This window comes from Galleria mellonella, unplaced genomic scaffold (genome assembly GCF_026898425.1).
Source record: "Galleria mellonella isolate WM207_F2 unplaced genomic scaffold, CSIRO_AGI_GalMel_v1 utg90, whole genome shotgun sequence".
NCBI classification, from domain to species: Eukaryota; Metazoa; Arthropoda; class Insecta; order Lepidoptera; family Pyralidae; genus Galleria; species Galleria mellonella.
Window position 1 is genome coordinate 1,511,122 of NW_026442172.1, and position 10,006 is coordinate 1,521,127.

General features: G+C 31.0%; 1 protein-coding gene across 12 annotated transcripts in view; it reads right to left on the bottom strand.

Moving 5' to 3' along the window:
* LOC113523423 (TWiK family of potassium channels protein 7) overlaps positions 1-9,534 on the bottom strand; it is a 31,321-nt gene extending 21,787 nt beyond the window's left edge. For 3 of the 12 annotated variants that reach the window (XM_031907604.2, XM_031907594.2, XM_052902408.1), the window contains exon 1: positions 9,282-9,501. The gene's annotated coding sequence lies outside the window, so the exon portion shown is untranslated. The other 9 variants (XM_031907599.2, XM_031907597.2, XM_031907595.2 and 6 more) reach the window with 9 other exon arrangements.
* Between the last annotated feature and the right edge of the window lie 472 nt (positions 9,535-10,006).

The window sequence follows — 10,006 nt, forward strand, 5'->3', positions numbered from 1 at the left end:
AAGTAAACCGTGCGAAGCCGGGCAGGCATCTACTACTTACATAAAATGTTTTTTTAGGATTGATCCAAATGATTATTTTATTTAAAGTATTCTTATTCTTACTAATATCACAAATATAAAAAGTATTATCCTTTGACGCATTAACAGATCATCCAATAGCAACGAAGTTTGGTGTACACGTACTTTTTGGGATAGAGAGGGATATAAACTACTTTTATTTCGATCAACGTATACACATTTAATTCCGATCACCTAGAATCGCAGGTAAAGACTAGTAAACAATATATTCTAAATTCAACGATTCCTATCCTATTATTATTTCTACTAATTACTACAGACAGATACAAAAAATTGTCTATATAGTAAACATATTTGGATACTTATACATTTGTCACTTATTCGATTAAATAAATAAACAGCTGAATAGATTTGAATAAAATATACAAAAGTACACCATATCCTAGAATAATATACAGAAACTTTTTATTCCAACTCGAGCGGGAGAAACAAGATATAGTTAGTGTCTTATAACAAAGGGGTCGAGTTTTTTACTTTTGAATTTTATCTGAACTTGAACGTCGCGTTCAAACTTTACCAATCTTTATTTACGTAACGCTTGGCAACATCGTGCAATATCTACCTAAGTCTTTATTGAAGTTACTAAGTTATTTTTATCAAAATTAAATTTATATTATATGTATTCTATACAATACAAATTAACTAGAAATTATACAGTGATCTACAGAGATTACTTTTACACAGAAATCAATTTACCTAAATGGACTGACCTACGTAGTAGACACCACGTAATTCTACCGTTCAAATACAATATATGTCACTAATATACTAAATTAATTATTGTTATTAAGTTCATCATCAAGGGAGGATCGTCTAGTCTCGGGTTTACTTGGATTCTATTACTACCTACATCCTATATCACATGTGTTTCATTAACGCATCACACGCTGTGCTAGAAAGTTTTTCTTATATTATTTCCCCGTCACGTCCGCCAAAAGATATTCTTTACGGTGTATCATTATTGTAATATGTATTTTAGTGCACTCCATTAATATGATTAGTATATTGTCATCTTCGTAATTGAGACAGTCTTATTTGTTCTGATAGCATAAATACATGGTGATATCAGGATCATTAACATTAGTATCCTTTTAATATAGTATTCTATCAATAAAATTGAAGATTGTTTATTTATTTATTTACACTTCATTGCACCAAGTAAAAAGAGAGATAACAAATAGATAACAATGAGAAGTGATACAAAAGGCGGCCTTATCAGACAACCTTTGGGTAGAGAACATTGAGAAAAAGACAAAGAGTAGGTGGCGCACTATTATATAAATATTTATCATATACAAACATATATAGATACATACATTGTTCTCAAAGAAACATGAATCAAATAATGACATTAAATTACATTAGATGTATACCTATGTGCCATATGATCCTGGCATAGAATGGGTTACCCATTTCTTTCCCGTAGGTATTGTAAAAGGCGACTAAGGGAAAATAATGGTTGTGGGATGAGCAGCAGCGTTCCTATTAAAACATCACCAAAAACCAAACTGCAGTTGCAAATCCGCCTGATAAGCGTGGCAACTACTGGCAAAATCCTTTCAATGGTTAACTGCCATGAGGAACAGCCCTATTTTTTGTGACAGACTGTCATAAGGATGGGGGAGGCTTTTGTTCAGCAGTGGAGTGTAAAAAAATAAAAATCCTAATAAACATACATAAAAAACTGTCATATTCTCTTTTTCCTTTTACGAGTACTCACAGAGGTTGTCTATAAAAGATATTTTGACCATTATATCTACGAAAATGAAATGTTTTCTTTCGATTAAGATTATTAAAATTAAGATGGCTTCAATTTACTGTGCATACAATTTTCTTATTTCATGGCAATAATAACGATACCTCATATAATTTTATTTGATATATACCTTTCATTACATTAATACGAGATATGTATAATATAAATTATATATATATATATATTTAATTTAATAATAATATATTCGCTATTGTTATGCTGGTTATTCGTTTAGAGGTGAAACACGTGTCGCAAAACGTGCGTAGACGAAATAGCACTCGAAAATTGAGGGCTGATATGGACGGTTGTAGAAATTCTAGTAGTAATGATAGTGGTCAATTTTTCAGTGTTGGCAGTCACGCACATACTACTGGTAGCAGAATTAAACAAAATAATTCTAATCTAACTTCCGCAAGATAACCTTCATTTCAGTAAAAGATATTCATGTGCATTTTATTGGGGTTATCAAAACTCATTAAACACATAAAGGAAACTAAATAGCTAATACAATTCTTCCGAAAATTTAATTCTGCCATCAAATTCCAAGAACATTATTGAGAGGCTTTTGATTTACAGTTGATTTGAATCAAGCACGTTAGTACAACGAGGTTTACACTCAATGTAAGTCCAGTATGTACCACTAAAAACTTCTGTACGCGCACTTCTCACATGGTGTGTATCATAACAGTACTTATATTATTTTAGGTATTAAAATATTGAATGAAACTAAAATGTATGCCGTTGAGGGGTGTCTCTTATTAGACTTAAAAAGGCCTGAACAGACGAAGCAAACAAAGGAACTTTTGGTCTGTAAACTTGATTTGTCTGTCGGATATCATCGTCCTGCATCGTCATGCATACATCGTCTTGCATAAGCTATATAAATTACATATTATTTGAAGTATTTAGTAAGTCAGCCCTACAAGATTTATAAAGCAAATAAATTACCTAGATTGTAATTACTAAAACCAAGTCTGGCAACTGGTGTGAAATTGGGTTGGGATGATAAAATTTTGTACTACTATAATAATTTTAGAAGAATTTATACATGTAAGTAGAAACACTTTTTTTAATTTAATTTTATTAGGTACTTATTTGGAAAACTAATTTGTTTTTCGATTTAATAATAATAACAATTAAAACAAAATAAAAAAAAGAACAAGTATATGTTTACAAAACAAGTTGATTAAATAAATTTGTTGAGTGCCTAACTCTCATTTCCGCTGTAGAAAGTCTTACACGGACTTGTAGATTATGATCAAATAAAGTGAGCGCTATTTGTGAGAAAAATAAGCAGTCTCTGAAACCGGCATATAAGAATGAAATGAATTATACAAATAAATGTGTGTAAAAAATGTATATAAGAATAGTTGAGGCCATTGAACTTAGTGCTCCTTGTCTCACATTCACAAGGGGCCAGGACTAAAGATAGATGAACAACATATATTATACAGATGTAAATTAAAACTAGCCCGTCATTAATTACTTAGCCAAAATAATATAGGCGTAAATATCATTGCAATAAGTACATTAACATTGAAGCCAAAAATTATATAAAAGACCAAATATATCGTGTTTGGATACCTTTTTAATATCCATTGCAATAAACAAAACATAGCTGTCAAATTTATTTCTTTAACCATTTTTTCTTGAATTTTGAACATGAATTATATCACCTTGATATATTTCATTAATAAAAAAAAAATCATGCAAAGAAGGATTAATGTGCTGCCTTTATTATAAATTTTGTATGCATATTACACATAAAAGTTTTGCTGTGTACATAGAATGGGCCACCCCTTCCTTTGCCGTGGGTATCGTAAGAAGTGGCTAAGAGAAGTTAATGGCAGAGGAACTGGCAGTAACGTCTCTCTTAAAATATCACCAGAGCCTAACTGCAGTTGCTAACCCGCCTGCCAACCGTGGCAAATACTAGCAAAACTACCCTTCTATAATGGATGCGTATGTTCAGTAGTAAACAGGTAACAGTTGATGTGATGTTATTACAAAAGTTGTTACGTACAACATTATTCCATTTTTAGAAACTGAATTTTCTTTCTCGTTTACAGACAGTACCTTGTTTAACTAGGACCTAAAAATACAAAGTGGCAAACCTTAAAACTTGTAATTACAATGTCCCGTTGGCTGTAACCCAAAATTCCAATGGAAACGCACAAGGGTTAAAAGTAGATATGCCAATCAGAAATCCCACTTACCAACCTAAGTGTAGACCAAAATAACGCGTTCTCGTAATTTCGTTCACTAATGCTGTCTAACTTACCTATGCAGGCAAAATGTTCAAGATTAAGTTGTTGATAAAAGCTTATCTTGACGCCATCTGGGTTCGTGGTCCAAATTTAGTATTCCAGATACTGCTGACTTTTGAATATTAGATTTGATGTGGCCTAAAACTGAGTAATATGCTACATATTCTAGTATCTAAATTTAAATTTAAATGTAAGACTACCCTGAATAGGAAATAATTCACTATGCATAATAAACCGTTAATGTTCCATTACTTACACGCACACACACTACACATGACTGTATGATTTTAATGCACTATTACCTTAACTCGTATGTTTTCTTTCGTTAAGTTCTTTATTATCGTATCGTTCTTTTGTATCGGTATTATACAATGGCAACGCACGTATGGCATTTCTGATGTTATAGGCGTGCAAACCAATCTCACATTCTATGGAAAAGGGCTATGCTCGGAGTCTCTTTGCGTGATAGAATCCGAAACGAGGATATCCGCAAAAGAACCAAAATAACCGACATAGACCGAAGGATAAGCAAGGTAAAGTGGCAATGGACTGGTCACATTGCTTAAAGAACCGACAACCGATAGGAAAGAAAGGTTCTTGAGTGGCGACCGCGTATGGGTGAACGCAGTGTAGGACGACCCGCCACTAAATGGAGTGACGACCTGAAATGCACTGCAGGAAGCCAGTGGATGCAGGTGGCTCAAGACCGTTCTTTATAGCAATCTATGGGAGAGGCTTATGTCTAGCAGTGGACGGATTATGGCTGAAATGATGATGATGATGAATCCCACATTCAAATTTCTTTTATATTTATTCAGTCAGACTGATTTGTAAGACTGTATTCGAAATTATCTTACTTATACTTTTTGTATTTCATATGGGATTATACTTGATCTCATAACGTATAGAATAACATCTTATAGACAACATTAACTCAAATATAATCGTAAATTGCTCTAATTCAAATGAGTATTAACTATATTATTTTTGAATATTAACAACATTAACCCTGATTTAATACCTACAACTTTAAAATAAAATAAAGGAGGTGTTGAAAAGAAAAATAAACACTGTCGATTTTATCGCTTAAAGCACTTTGCATTGAAATACAAAATACTTGTACGCACACGAAAATATACTATTTCCATTAGGTATATATAGAATTTGTTTAGTGTAATAGTAAATGTGGGTGGACGTATTAATTGACTGTAAAATAATATGTTTAACTTTCTGTAGTTAGATATTACTTTTTACTTTATTCTGACTTCCTCTTAATGTAACAACAAGTACATATTATAATTTTAAACAAACAAACAACCAATAGATAATATCTATTCATGGTAATTTAAATTTACTTAAAAAAAATAGTACGTGACACGTAGCAGCAAATAGGTTTAAAATACTTTATGTATTTTACTAAAAGATCTGTTATACTAGCATATATAGAGATAAATAATAGTAGAATTAGTATTTTAGAAGTAGCATTTTTAAAGAGGCTTAGTAAGCTTTCTACTGGATACTGTTTTAGTATGATTTATATTACGAACACGTGACAGAATACTATTTTACAATTTGAGATTAAGTCGCAATATGAAGTTCTTATTAATTAACTAAAAATAGCTCGTATGTGTTTATGTGTACCGTCAAAAATCAGGTTTTATTTAAATTGTCTGGATTTTTATAAATATATGCAAAAATTTACTTTTACATATTTATAATTTATATACCTATATATGTGTGTGTGAGTTGATGTCTACAGAAATTATAAATATGTAAAAAAAATATGCCAATTTTTTGCATGTTGCACTAACACGACTTATAATAAATAGTTTATAAATATATGTATACGTAACAAAATATACTTTAATGTAAAAAAAGACTTCCCATTTCTAAGTATAGTGTAATTCAATATTTCCTATATTTACTCTACTATTTGTAACAGTATACTCGACATCTTGCAATGTCACGTTAAGTATTTTTAGTACATTTTTATTTTATTTGCTTGTGACCGTTAGGAAAAACTTTTTTTATTTTCGTTATTAATAAATTGTCAGAGACAAACTATAATACCATGAAATTTAACAATAAGTAATTTGACGTGACTTCGCCTGCGTTAACTTATTTAGTACCTTTTATTTAAGACATTCTTTTTTAACAGGTAGATAATCAATAAAAACGTATCTGCTATATTTAAAACTGTAAATTTTTAATAACTATAGTTTTTCTTTGATGTATGTGTCATTCAACCAAAACAAGTATTTTCTTTTTAGTATTTCCATCTGTTTATCGCTGCTTCGCCTTTACGTAATTCGTTACATTCCGTTCCCGTGGGAACTCTGGAAAATAGACCAGTTTTTATCCTCAACTATTATCCCTCACTGGTGCCCCGCCAACATACCCATACCGATAGCGTAAACAAGGTTGCTTTTCCTTTCCAAAAAAACAGAAATAAATATACCTACAAGTATTCTTGTTTCGTATGTATGGATACAATATATATGCAGTATGTAGAAATTGATACTCATACATCTACTAGTAAATTTTTATATCTATACTAATATTATAAAAAGGAAAGATTTAATTATTTATTTCAATGGATGAACTTAATAACTATCCAACTAATTTTAAAAAAATTCTCACCTAGAGAAAGGAACATTACCAGCGAGTAACATAGATTATATATTACTAGCTACCCGCCCCTGCTTTGCACGAGTTGCACATTCCATCACATCACATTAGAAACCTCTAAAATTATCAGTGTTTCTCTACAATATTATGAATTTATTATATATATAAACCTTCCTCTTGAATTACTCTATTAAAAAAAACCGCTTCAAAATCCGTTGCGTAGTTTTAAAGATTTAAGCATACATAGGGACGGACAGACAGCAACAGCGACTTTGTTTTATACTACGAGTATGTAGTGATTTTCAAAAAGTCTTTTTATCTGTTTGATGCCGGGGTGGGTCATTAGTATCAAATAAATTGATCTTAATTGACAAAATAAGCCATATATAACTACACCTATATATTTTTACTTTTATACTGTTAAAAATAAATTAGGTGCTAGCCCTAACAAGCCTAAACAATTAAACACACTGAAGAATTTGAGCAGACAAAAATCTTATACTACTACGTATCACTCATTTCAATTTTATATTAAATTCTCCCTGTGTGTAAGCACAGAAAGAATTGTGTGTGTGTCAACGTTTTATTACTCCATTCTCCCCACAAAATAATGTAAGAAAAAAAGTATAATACATTATGCAATAGAAGAATGAAATACAACCCCATATAAAGCCCATAGCAACTCTTGAAATTTTATTAATATTTCACGCAAAGTATCTGCCTACTTTACATGAATAGTTTTCAGGAAGAAATATGCATTTAATACTTATATTTTTATACACACGTAAACTTCCTAAATTTTCTTCTACAGTATTTACTATAAAATGTAACGCAACACTGCGTCCTCAATATTATCTACGTAAGCGGAACAAATTGATTGACCGGGATAAAATGTAGCCTGTATAGTATAGTATGTATTTTCCGACTATTTATTAGGTCGTTAAAGTGTCAAAGGGTGACAAACAAACACGAACTTGAACATTCATAATATTAGTTGAGATGACGACTATAATCCCAGATAAAGGAACTGATTTAGTTGAATATGAAATATTTGACTTAATGGTATATTCGATACCGGAAGATAATTTATCAGTTACTGTAAAAAACATATTAAAGGTTTAAGAATTTTTAAATAATCAATCAGTTATAACTGAAAATTTATATTGAAAACTAACAGATAATTTTGTTGTTACCACACTTTAGTAAGCTTTAGTATTTTTTTATGCAACTTAGAATGACAAACAAGCTGAAGACCCATCTGATGGAAAGTGGTAACCATCGCCTATAGACATGAGCAGTACCAAGGACAACAGAATATACTGTTTCACACACGATATACCCATGCGTTGCCATTCCTGAGGCCCCAGGTGTTATTCCTCTGTAGCCTGTAAATTCAGTGCCATATCCCACCCTTCAAAGCGAAACACAGCCATACAAACACAACTGCTTCATGGTAGAATGACCGCTCCCAACAGTAACTTACCCAACTAATATATAAATGGATGTTCGTTACGCAATCTCACATAGCTGGATGGGTTGAATGAAATTTATTACACATATAAACCACAAATCGTAAATTAAATCCACGGAATACAGTTCGTTAATACCAAATATAGTTGTGGTAGATCAACAAAATTGTATGTAGGAAATTGCTAACAGTTTTAAAAAAAAATCTCTAACTTCGATAGATAACAGGCAACCTAACACGGGGGATCATTCTAATTTTAAAACATGTTTATTTTTATTACCTATATAACTAGACAAAGGAAATTTGAGGGTGATACTAGGTATGTTTCTTTTCTACCGATTTCAATTTCATCTAAGGGTGTTCTTCAGAGTGTTACTATTAAAATGAAAATGCGAATATTTATAATGACAGATGAATGAATAGATGGATGTTTGTTTCTCTTTCACGCAAAAACTACTAAACGGATTTAAACGAAATTTAGTACACGGGTAGATTATGTCCTAATATAGCGCACAGAATACTTTATGTACTTATTCACGTGAGTGAAATCGCGGGACACAACTAGTTATAAAAATAAATACTATATTTTTAACAAGAGTGTATTACGTGTCATTAAAACTTTTATTTGCTATTAAATTATATAATTAATATTAAATTCAATAAGAGTTAACAGTGTGTGAAGATTGCTGATGAAAAATCACATAAGCACATTCACAAGGAAGATTGATTGTTGAATATACATACCAAATTGACTTAATTGTGACAGTTTAAACAAGACACGAAAAATCAATCTGCATTGCCGCATAGTTACATAAGTAGGTAGGAAGCCTGGCTAAGCTATATAGGTTAAGGTCTAGACAAACATTTCTGTTATTTAAATTCGTCCTTGCTATTAATTATTAATATTTTACATTGAACTAACATGCATTAGGTCATTCATTTTTAACATCATCAGCATCTATTACCGTTTTATTGATAAAAATTATGATTTGTTTACTTATTATTTTCACTTATTAAATGTATATCTCATTCCACAAAAGGAATATCCCATAAAACTAAAATAATATATAATCAATGTACCTACATGCGATTGCTATTACATCTATAATGTTCGATCACAATACTTTAAAATAATATCTAATATATAGAAAAATAACATATAAATATATTGATATACGATCACAAATTATTGTTAACCAGTTAAATCCAATAAATTAAATATTTCACATTTAGTAAACAAAGTTACGAAGTTTCGTACGACTCAATGGTAGTTACGTAGCACGACCATGAACATGCTCTCACGGGCGCAGTTCGCGAATAACTGAAAATGTGTTCAGCTTCAGCCCGTCCCGACGGCTAGCTCTCAACACTGGAGCTATTCAATCGGTACTTACGGGACAGCTTTTAGCCTTTATATCTCGTTGAAAACCAAGCTTCATAATAATACTTGAATGCGAACCAAACTTCCACGACGAAAATGCAAAAAGGTTTATGAACTCATTGCAGGAGTAACTATTATATTTCAACAGATGTGTAATCATTTTCGACCTACATATTTATTTATTAAATAAAAATTAAATATATATTGTTACTAACTGGCGTGGCAAAGGTTTTGCCCTTTATACTAGTATAGTATTATATTATCTGTGCCGTTACCAAACATTGAACATTTACAAAATTAATTAATTCATAGTCGCACAAATTTTTTATATTTATTAAACCCATTGTCAAATCTGTGATGCTATTGATGGTGTGCAAAATATATTGTTACGAGTGTCGTATAAATTTGCTATAAAGAGAAAAATTTAT